The following is a 12,029-nucleotide window of genomic DNA, read 5'->3' as shown; positions in this document are numbered from 1 at the left end:
AGGAGGGAGAAAAACAAAGGGTCTGTGTCTGTCTGTGTGATGCTTTTGCCGGGGACAGAACAGGAATGGAGTCTTAGAACTTAGTAAGTAATCTAGCTAGCTATGTGTTAGATTATGATTTCTTTAAATGGCTGAGAGAAGAGCTGTGCTGAATAGAATGAATATTCCTGTCTGTGTGTCTTTTTTGTAACTTAAAGGTTTTGCCTAGAGGGATTCTCTATGTTTTGAATCTAATTACCCTGTAAGGTAAGGTATCTACTATCCTGATTTTACAGAGGTGATTCCTTTACTTCTATTAAAAGTCTTCTTGTAAGAAAACTGAATGCTTTTTCATTGTTCTAAGATCCAAGGGTTTGGGTCTGTGGTCACCTATGCAAATTGGTGAGGATTTTTACCAAACCGTCCCCAGGAAGTGGGGTGCAAGGGTTGGGAGGATTTTGGGGGGAAAGACGTTTCCAAACTATGTTTTTTCAGGAATCCAGATAAAGTTTGGTGGTGGCAGTGGAAGTCAAAGGGTAAAATAGTTTGTACCTTGGGGAAGTTTTAACCTAAGCTAGTAAAAGTAAGCTTAGGAGGTTTTCATGCAGGTCCCCACATCTGTACCCTAGAGTTCAGAGTGGGGAAGGAACCTTGACAAACCCCCTGCCAAGCTGCAGGATTTGTTTTGTCTAGACCATCCAAGACAGGTGGCTATCCAGTCTCCTTTTGAAAACTCCCAGTGAAGATCCTCCCTAGGCAGGCTGTTCAATTGTTCTACTGTTCCCACAGTTAGGAAGATTTTCCTGATCAGTTTAACTGAGTCACTCAGGGCACATTTACACTTAAAATGCTGCATGAGCATCTCCTGCAGCGTTGGGAGAGACCCAAAGAAGCAAATATGAAATACAGATACACAGGTCAATATTCCTAATTTCAGATACAGAAACGATACATGCATACAAATAGGATACACACATTCAATAAATTGTAACCTTTCCACTTATATGTTACGTGAAGCATTTTGCATAAAGCATATTCCAGTTATGTCATATTCATAAGCATATTTCCACAAAGAATGTGGAGTGCAACGTCACGCCTGCTTTTATTATTTTATGTTTATGGTGTGGTAGTGCCTAGAAACCAGGCAGCTTTTGGCCCCATCGTGCTGAGCACAATGCAGACATATAGTAAATGGAAGTCCCTGCCCCTCACAGATAAGGACTATGGCTTGAGACATGAGCATATTATCACCTGAGTTCTAATTACTGGGGATGAGGACCACAAGCCATGTATGTAAGTGAATTTAGTGGTGGTGAAAAGTGCCAGATTAACAAGATGGGTGACCGAAGACCTATTGTTCATCTACAGAATTAGTCCCACACCAGAATGGACCATACAATTTCTCCACGACACCATGTGTTTTCCCCAGCAATGACCTGGACATTAAAGGAGTTAAAGAACAGCTCATTATGCACCTCCATCCCATCCCATCCCTGCTCTTTGTGTGGAGAATGTTAAAAAGCGGGGCAGTTAATGCCAGTTATAACAGTGGTTTCTGTGGCATGGGCATCAGTCTGCTGGCCACTGGAACATGACCCAACCATGTATGCTGCTGATCACCCATCCCACTGTAACAGTCCGTAACTGAGCCACCGTACGCCATACCCCTTTCATCGCCAGGGGTCAGGACTGAACGCAGCCGCTGTAACCACCATCCACAGAGGAATCATTGGATGATTGTCAATTTCCCCACCCATCTTTGCCACTGTTAGAGAACCCATTTTTCCCCCCAAAGTAGAATGAATCTAAAACCCAGTGAAGTCAATGGAAAGACACCAACTGATTTCTATGGACTTTGGCTCAGGCCCCCACTGTACTAACTCACCTGCCACAGAGATGAGCTCAGTCTAGGTGGACTAGACAGACAGGAAGAACTTGAAGGGAAAATTTAGGCTTTTATCTATTGGCAGGAAGGGCTCTGGCTTTTGTCTGCTCTTCTGGGAACTCCACCTCCAGTGTCTGAGCTGCTGCTAACAAAACCCACAGACAGATCCATACATTCCCATTTACAAGGGCCCAATGCTGAGAGATGCTGAGTATCCTCAACTCCAAATGAAGTCAGTGGGAGTAGAGAGGACTCAATGTGCTTCAGGATCAGGCCAAAAATACACATTATAGAATATCTGAACGAATCAAATATACAGCGCCTCATAACATAAATGGTAAAATTGGATTATTAGCCCCTCCTACTACTATTGTATGAAAGGGTTTTTTGATGTATTGTATTGAAAGATATGTAGGAGAAGTGCATGTCCAGAGAAGGAGGGTGGCTAGGAATAGATTAGCCAAAGGTGCTGGGAGGCCAGAGTGGAGATGAATTATCAACATGGGTGGGTATAGAGAGGTTAATTGCAGGTAGGAGTATATAGTGAGAATTCAGATCAGCTCCCTGTGAATGGACAATCCAGTATTGGAATCCTAATCTCAGTAGCAAGGGTCAGATTTAAAAGTTCTTTTTAGATAAATAAAACATTTGAGCCCCATCTACAACCATACTCACATGTACCGCTCTTGGAAGTTCAAATATAATTACCCTAGTCACCATCAATGCTGTTTTTCTTCCCTTCACATCCACACATGGAGTCTTGGTAAATGGGGAACACTTATTCTGGGTAACCAAACAAATCAATCACCAAACTAATTGATCATCTGGGTTGTGCCCAACTAGCCTCAATTCTAGTTCACAGCAAAGCACCAGCAATGCCTCATCCTTAAATCTATCCCCATCTAACTCAAATGGATGCAGCAGATCCCCTTTGCTGTGGATTTACTCCAGCCCACTGATGTTGGTTTCTTCCAGTTTGCTCTTACACGGAGCTCAGTTACCAGCTCTTTTCTGGTTCTCTACCACCACTCCACCAGCCTAAAGCAAATACCAAATGAGCCACCAAAGACACATGACCAGAATCCAAACAATTAGATTTTAATTAGAACCTGGTTGTCTGCTTTGGGCCCGGTTACCTAGTCTGAGACCACTAACTTCTAGATTAGAGTGGCTCACTTTCCCCCTTGAATAACATCCATGAAGTCTCACACTTGCACCCCCTTTCACTCATCTCCAATTAACTAGCATTCTGTAATGCTGTTTATGAGTGTGGAACAGAGGGAAACTCTGGATGGTACAGCTTTGGGCAATCTCTGGAACTCTTCTAAGATATGCAATTGTATCCACCAACACGTAGGAACAAAGTCTCAATTCACTTCACCTTCACCAGTAGGCAGGTTTCAGTGGTAGCCATGTTAGTCTGTATCAACAAAAACAACGAGGAATCCAACGAGAAACTGCAGAACTGGAATTAATTTGCAAACTGGACACCATCAAATTAGGCCTGAATAAAGACTGGGAGTGGATGGTCACTACAAAAAGTAATTTTCCCCTCTGCTGATACTCACACCTTCTTGTCAACTGTTGAGAATAGGCCACTTCCACCTTAATTGAATTGGCCTTGTTAGCACTGACCCCCCACTTGGTAAGGCTACTCCCATCTTTTCATGTGCTGCAATATTTATACTGCATTCTGTATTTTTCACTCCATGCGTCTGATGAAGTGGGTTTTAGCCTACAAAAGCTTATGCCCAAATAAATGTGTTAGTCTCTAAGGTGCCACAAGCACTCCTCATTGTTTTCACCTGTAGAGGGAACCAAAGAGCTCTCATTCCAACAGCATTGCTAGCTCAAGGACAATACACTCATCTGTTAGCGTTGGTTTAAAAAAAATCCTATTTTATTGCAGAGAAAATTTTGAAACAAAACAATTTTGTTAATAAAATCTTCCAGACAATCTTGATTTTTCAACAAAAAAATTAAATGAAAATTTTCATCTCATTTCAAATTGAAATGTTTGTTGTTTTGTTTTTCAAAAAATAAACTGAAATGAAAATTTACATGAAAAACTAAATTACAGATTTTGTTTCGTTTCAGTTTGAGTATTTTTCACTGAAATACTGAAAATATAGTTGAAATTGAACTGTTTTTACCAAACATTTCAATGAAACTGCATTCTTCAATGCAAAATCATTTTAACCAGCTCTCTATTCTAATCTATCTGTGCGTACTATTTATAGGGTGTCAAGCTGAGCCTTCCAGTGACCACTCTATGAAAGCAGCAGCTCTCCTTCTCCCTCCAAAGACAATGTACAAACATGTCCCACAAACTGCAGAGACAGAGATATCATGAAATCATAACTGGACTCCTAGCAGCTATTAATGGAGGAGCTGTGCAGAGCAGAGGGTAAGGGAAGGTAATAGAAAACACGCTGCATTCTTGAGCCCAGAGGGGAGAGCTCTGTGGATTGTCAGCACCTAACAGACAGGGCTGTTTTTTACCCTGACATGTTTTAACACCTGGCTGTTTGGAGTGGGGAGGAGAAGACTGGATTGTCTAATAATCATATGCACTTCTGGCCTTTGAAAGTTACAGGGGCACTGTTCTCCTTTCTCAGAGATGATCTTTGAGTTTATAGCTTCCTTTCCTAATCCTAAAATTGTGCAGGGGCTAGGCTAGAGCCTGGGGAACTTACCTCCCCTTGCAGTGACTTCTGCAGGTAGGTTGGGGGGCCAGCGTGGGATCGACCCTGACATCACTAGCACAGCCTGGCTCAATGTGATTAACGAAGCAGTGCTTTTCCAGATCAGTAACCAGAGTTCCATTCCAGTCTGAGCTCCCATTAGACAGGAGTTTGATGGGGAGGGTGCCAGCGGGGAAGGGGATAGCACGGACAATGAGCAATGCCCCATACACGCAGGGAGCCATCACTGAATCTCGGCAGAGAACATCACTTAGTTTCAAGCCTGACTGTTTCACTACTGTGAAATGCAAACCCAACACATATAAGGGTAGGAACCCGATACATGGAATGGCTAGTGGTGACCACCATTATGGCTCCGGGGATCCTGTCCCTGCTCAGAGGCAATTCAGGGAAAGAGGGGTCTGAAAGAGAGGAAAACCTCTAGGTCACACTAATGACCAGTAGCGGTAACCAGCCAGTGGTTGGGTTTGGGCCAATAGGAATGAGTTCATGGGCTCAGTTTTTCCTAATGGAGCGCTGTTCATGTGGCTACATAATACCCAGCACGGCTGGCGCTCGCAGGCGAGGATACAACCGGTCTGGAAACTGAACAACTCTCTCAGCCCACCAAGCAGCTCAGCACAGTTCTGGAGCAGTGAGGGGAGGAGCTTAGATTGCCACTGCCTCTAGGCTGTGCCCTTTCCGTGAGCACAGGATTTCTCAAGTCCAGCACAAAACCCACTTTTTAACCATGAAACATGGAAAAGGAGAAGAAATTCAGGGTAAGCCAGAGGGAGTGACAGCAGCATCCTGGACACAGGCTTTCCTGTGAGTAAAGGATCAGCCTTGGACTTTGGATTTCTGACTAGTCCTTGTTTACCCAGCTCCAGTTCTGAAAGTGCCTGTTCATCGTACAAACATCAAGAGTGCTGGCAAGGCCGAGGGGAAGCAAAGTTCAGCTGCAGGGAATGCGAGAGGAAGGGCGGTCCTGCAGCTCCCCTGGCAGCAGCTCAGGGCGTTAAAGCAAACGGTTCTGATCTGCAGCAGGGCGGGAAGGAAAATGGTGGGGGAATCCATCACCTAAAGCCTGGGTCGCTATGTGCTCCTGGCCATAAAAACTGGGGCTGGGCAGAAATCCGAGCCCTCCCCACCAGCCACGTTAAAAGCTGCTGACTGACCCCCAACAGTGCACATTCACTACAGCACGTCCAGGGTTGCAGGACCATCGGGGAGATTATTGTGTCACCAGGTTATACTACAACCGTCTTCCCACAGCGCCACACGAGAAGAGACTCAGCAACGGCCTTGCTGAAGGCTCCAAAGCCCCTGCACTCTGGGGCCTAGCCCAGCAGTGCAGGCTGGAGGAGGATGGGTTCAGGTTCAGCGTTCTCTGTGGTCGACAGCGAAGCACTCATTTCCCTGGATCCACTCGCCCCTCCTAAAAACAGTACCTGCAGTGTGTGCTCGGTTAACTCCCTCCTGTTGACTCATTTACGGAAGTCAGGTTTCAGACACAACCCACTACGATGTGCTCCTAACAGAGGGGTTTGTTTCAGAGAGCTCCACTGTGTTGTGGACCATCTTTGGGTTTGGCACACAAGCAATATATTTCATCCGTAGATCAGGCCAGTTTTCTATTGCTTTTTCCCATCTGAACCATGCTAACTCTGGTGCCGTTCCTCTGAGGAGCTCCAAGCACCTTACAAACATTGGTCAAACATCACACCACCCCTGTAAGGCAGGTAGGATTATCCCCATTTTACAAAGGGGGAAACTGAGACTCGGTTACCCAGAGTCACACAACACACCAATGGCAAAGCCAGGAAGAGAACTCAGGTTTCCTGACTCCTCGTCTCCCCACTTTAATCACTAGACTACACTCTTTCTTCAGAAACACTAATTCTGTTTTCTGATGCTAATTTAAAAGGGCTTTATTCTATTGCTCTAGATCAAATTCCTTAAGCAGATCTCTCCCTCAGAGAGCTGTTTTTCAAAAGTCCGCTCCGATGCACCTGAATGTTTCCATCATGCAGCCTTTATTGTCCCCCTTTCAGCTGTGAAATAGCACTAATCTCACACAAGCAAACTCACAAATCAAGCAAGTTCAGACACTGTCATCCAGAAGTCCCCCTGTACTAAAATTAGGAAACCATAAGTGGCTGCCTCTTCTTATAGGAGGGTGTGACCAAGCAACTCCCCAGCCAATCAGAGCCAAATTAATTCTGCAGGCATGAAGCAACTGAACTTGTTTATCATTTTGACATCTGGCACCAGAGCAAAAACTTGCAAATCTTAAACTGCCTTCACACAAGGAACTTGTGACACAGACAGCTGCAGCCTCACAGCCCACAGGCTGGGACTACCTACTCTCCCTACAAAGGGTACGGAGCCTGGATTGGAAGAGAACACAGTAGAAGGGCCATGTTGGGTTTTCAACGTGCATTCAGGTTGCTTAATGCAACAGTGAGGAAGCAGATTGTTCCCAGAGCAAATATTGTTTCTGGACCACCAGAGGAGATTGTCACTCCAGCTGTGAGTAACCTTTTGTTTAAGGGAATAGTGATAATCTGTTATAGTAAATGTAGCAGTTTATTGTGTTCTGGGCACTCAAAACTTATTACAAATATAGCTGATAGCATTGGGATCTCCTAAAATGGCAAGTATCTCCTGTGTGTGATAGCAAAAAGGGGCTTTGCTGGAAAGGAAAATATAAATAATGCAGGGAGAAAGTTAAATACTGACACATTTTTTTAAGAAAAGGAGAAACTTAAGTGAGTGTTCCTTGGGGTGGGGATAGGAGAAGCTGCGACTCATGTTTTTCCATTTGTTGAATTTCATTTGGAAGTGAAAGTAAAAGTATAAAGAAAGAGGGAAATGATGAGTTTCACTCAGGAATAAAACCAATCCTTTTCTTACAAATGGCCAATCAAGTCACATGATGGATCAAATTCTGCTCTCAGTGACCGCTCTGAAGTCAATGGGGCTGCATGGCTGTAACTGAGGTTGACTCTCTTTGATTCCCAGGGGTTATTTTTCTTTATACTCTACTTTCTTCTCTCATCGGTCAAATGACAGAAAAGGCCTCTTTTCATCTTGTGCTTACACCAGTGGGCAGGGCAGAGACGTTCAGCTTTGGGTGCGAATGCCCAGCAGGCCTGAGTCTATAACAGGCCAAGCCACAATCCCACTTCTAATCGCAGGGAGAGTGGGGTCCAGACCGGCACTGTGTGGCTTGGGCCCATCTCTGCTCCACTCAGGGCCATCACAGAAGCTAGTGCTGCTCCTGATTTTGATAGGAAATGTTCTTTCCCTGCAGAGGCAATTCCCTGCTTTGTGAACTGCTTTGCATAGTTGGTAAGGTGAAGGCCCCAAACAAAGGCCTCTGATCCTGTAGAGATCTCCATGTGTGATACTAAAATCAATGGAACATTATTGCACAGATGCAGGGATCTGCCTACATGGAGCTCACTGAGGGATCAGGGACAAACTGTGTGAACGGACACAAAAATCTCTCTCTACTTTTTACTCAACTTGAATCTGTCTGGCATCTACCGGGTTAAAAAAAGAACCCTCTTTGGAGGCTGTGACAGTGGTTAAGTCAGAATCCATTGTTGGTCAGATTGGTTACACGTACCAGGAAACAGGGGATATCAGTCACCTGCAGGCAGACTTATGGCGTCACTTTAAACAGACAGTGGCAGAAACTAAACTCTGTTCCTTCCATTAAAATAACCCAGCTCCTTGGTTTGCGGAGCCTGCCAGGAGTGCCATGTTCAGAGGTGAACGTGGGCGCCTCTTTCTCGACGGGCCAATAATAAAAAGAAAGTTTAAAAAAAAAAAGTCTTATGGAAAGACACTGTCTCATTCTGGCTATAAAAAATATTCCCCTTGTTGGGGGCGGGGCAAGGGGGGGCATACTGCAACCGCCTACTGAGATCTAGTGAAAGGGCATCTGGGTGTCTCATAAGAGGTTGTGTAGCAGTTTGCTTCACTCTACTCTTGTTTTGTTTTTATTTGTATAGATACTGTCTAACCCCTCCCTCTCTCTGTCAGATTGCTTCTCCTTGCCTCCAAACCAACCCCCATTTTAGTCAAGCCTTTAAAATGGGAATTTCCCCAGTTGAAATTGAATCTGCTACCGTCAACGTGTAGCTGTGCAGAATCCCCTGTTGTTTTCCTGCTTTCTTCTCCTTTTCCAAGAGATTATGTGTGAGCAGGGGGGTATGGGCCTATACTAAACTCAAGAGAGTCCAATCCTGAGGCGCTGACTTGCTACTCAGTTCCCCATTCCTTACTCAGGAGCCTCCGAGAAGCTTTGCCAGAGTAAGGTCTAAATAAAAATCGAATAAGAGCCTCAGACTTTGATCCGAAGTTTTAGTTTATTAATATGCTTTGCTTTCAGGAACAGAGCACAAGGGGTTAATGTATGACAGCTGTATGTACAGTTAACTTAAGACTGTTTGCAGCCAGCGCAGATAACTTGTTGCTAGGTGAAACTTTGTCCAGGCCATTGCTACTGTTCTGGGCACCTCAAAGTGATTTGAAAGTCAGACTGATTGTCACTGTGCCCTTCGGGAATGCATTATGTGCAGCCCGCGACCTTCTTGCTGAATTTGAGGAGCTGGCGGGCTCATGGCACTGATCAGTGACCTTGGAAGGCTGAGAGTGAGCAGTTATTGCTGGGTTGTTTTGAATACGTCCTACACCTGGAACCTTGCGGAGACATTAGACCGAGCCCTGCCTGCGTAGGATGAATTTTATGGCCTGGGATTTCTTGAACTATGGGAACTAACCAAACTAGAACAGGGAAGCTTGGCTCTATGCCAGCAGGGGGAGCTGGGAGGAGCCCTGTTTTTCAAAGCAGGTGCTTACGAGCCATGTTGTTCCAAACCAGGTCCCAGCTAATGACAGGATCTGGACTAGGGAGCTGGGTTACTTTGATTTTCATGCCCAAACCGAGATGCAGAAATACACAAACATGCAGTGACAGAAATAAATTGACGTATCAAACCACATTTAGTCTAGAGCTAGTGGGAATGAGTGCATTTACCCATAGCTCCTCCTTCCCTCCCCATCTCTCTAGTAGGCCGAGGCTGCGAACCTGTTCCCACATTGCCTGCACACCCAAACTTCTGACTGAAGTCAGTAGGAGTTTGGGGTGCACACAGAATGTAGACCCACTGGAACCAGCTACACAGGCTCATTACAGTTTGAACCCCTAAATCCCAATAAGATGATGTCCCATCTCTATAATGATCCATGACACATGGGCGGCTGCAGAAGACCCTATATGACCTCTGGTTTCTCTCCCATTGGCAGGATCAAGCCATTGCGCTGATTGTGATGTTTGCAACCGTCCTGATCCCATCGGGCTGGATTCTGGCACACATGGAGGACTACAAGCACAAGCCTAGCGAGTGAGAGACAGGGGGAAGCTGCATGCAGCCTAGTTTAGGAGAATGGGAAGAGGAGACTATTGAACAAACCCCTTCATGGCAATCTGACCTTTGAGGATTTTATAATTAAAACACCATGAAAAAACATAATGGGCTGAGCAGGTCTTTGTTTGGGTAGAAGAATTGGATTGTATCTGCTGGTTAGGGTAGACCCTAATCTGTACTACACCCAGCACAACAGGACCCAGTCCTGATGGAGGCCTATAGGTGCTATTGCAATACAAATTTTCTCCTCTTACAGCAAACTCTGACTAGGGAGCTTTTGATTTTCCTCTTAAGCCGGACATTTCATGCATCCCCACTCACCAACTTTACAGTGTAGTCTTAAGTCAAGTCCATGATGAACAAGGTTAGGAAGCAACTTACTACACTCAAATGCACTCAAGGTGCAGGCCCAGTCATGGAACTGCAACAGAGCAGATACTGGCAAGAATATGCTACATGGCCACTCACGGTTCAGGGGGACTGGAAAGCTGTTAAGCAGGGGCTGCTTCTCAGGGGTGCTGCACATCCATAGTTCGCAGACTTTAGCTGTTGTAGATGCTCTGCATACCTGAAAAATCAGGCCCATTGGCCCAGATCCACAACGTTATGTAGGATCCTAACTTGCACTGATATCAGTGGAAGTTAGGAGTCTAAATACTTTTGTGGATATAAGCCACATGTCGTTTCTCCCCCACGCCCCCAAAATAGCTAATGGGGAACTGGGAGAATTAGTGCCAAGCAAACACAGCCAAGGCTGTTCCAGGGAAGCCGATTGCAAGGGTAATTCAAAAAGGGGACAGTAACGCTTCTATCATTACAACCTAATCACATTCAAACAGGGATTAGTTTCTTCAGTGAATATCATGTCTAGGGAGCCTACCAGTTATTTGAAAAGGTTAATACAATAAAAGCCCATGGCTCACTAGGATAGGGGAAACTCCCTAACCCACTTCTGTGGTTTCCCCCGCATCCCTATCTCACACCAAACCTAGCCTTCTCTCCACACTATTGAAAGGGCTGTAATGAGGTCTCCTGAGCTCAATAGGTTCCTAATTCTCTCTTGAAGCAATGAAGTATTGCAATTAAATCTAAACTGCCAAGTGATACATTAACTTTGCTTTATGATGGTTGCTCCATTACTCTCTACTTTGCAGTGGCTCTTTGTCAGCATCAACTAGTGCGGTTCTACCTTATTTTTAAAAGCCCTCTACTTAGCCCAACCCTGAAATATGATAGAAAATATATTCCTAAGCATGGTTATTTGCTCCTTACCTGTACATCATAGACTAAATCATGAGAAGTGGCAGTACATAGTGAGGGTGTCTTCGGAATGAGGTTTGGGAGAAGTCTTAGGTACATTAATGACTTGGAGCATAAATAGGGGAAATTCTCAGATGGCACAAGGTTGCGAGGAGGAAATGGACTGTGATATTTGCAAACATCACAGAATTATTTCAGTTGCTAAAACAAGGGAGGAGTCACAGACTCTCCAAATAGAGTTTGACAGAATGGGGTGGCTAGGGAACATGATGGTAGATGTGAAAACAAAGGGCCACATGCTGAAATTAAATAATTTAGAACCTATAACAAAGGAAATGCTATTTATGCAGGAATTCCCTGCCAGGCAAGGTCATTGAACTAAACACAGAGGTCAGAGTAAAAAGGATTAAGTCATTTTATGACCAGACTACAAACTCCACAGGAGAAACTGGTGTAGGCTGACATCTAATCAAGTCTCACACCTTCAGATCTTCTCTACCTCTGTTCACCATTGTTGCACTGACATGCACCCTATATTGTGGTACGCTTGTCACGAGTGTGAGGAAAGACTTGAAGACCATATGCAGAGCTACAACCGTAGGAAATCCCACTGTGCTGGCTGGAGCCTTTGCGTGGTGAAGAAATCTGATGTCTATACTTTGATGAAATACAGGCGCAAGCACTGGTGAATAGCATGCCAGCTTTCAGAATAAGCCAGTCCTAGGATACTGTCCCAAGCACATGGTGCAAGAATATAAGATCTTACTGTTTAAAGCTTAC

General features: G+C 44.8%; 1 long non-coding RNA gene across 1 annotated transcript; it reads left to right on the top strand.

The window, feature by feature from the left end:
• Positions 1 to 6,518: 6,518 nt before the first annotated feature.
• LOC140912503 (uncharacterized) lies at positions 6,519 to 10,094 on the top strand. The gene is made up of 2 exons (XR_012159296.1): positions 6,519 to 7,080; positions 9,868 to 10,094. It is a non-coding gene; the product is annotated as an uncharacterized lncRNA (long non-coding RNA).
• The last annotated feature ends 1,935 nt before the right edge of the window (positions 10,095 to 12,029 follow it).

The sequence above is a fragment of the Lepidochelys kempii genome, chromosome 6, assembly GCF_965140265.1.
Source record: "Lepidochelys kempii isolate rLepKem1 chromosome 6, rLepKem1.hap2, whole genome shotgun sequence".
Lineage (NCBI taxonomy): Eukaryota > Metazoa > Chordata > Testudines > Cheloniidae > Lepidochelys > Lepidochelys kempii.
The sequence above is the reverse complement of the archived record's forward strand: the minus strand, read 5'-3'. Positions and strand labels throughout refer to the sequence as shown.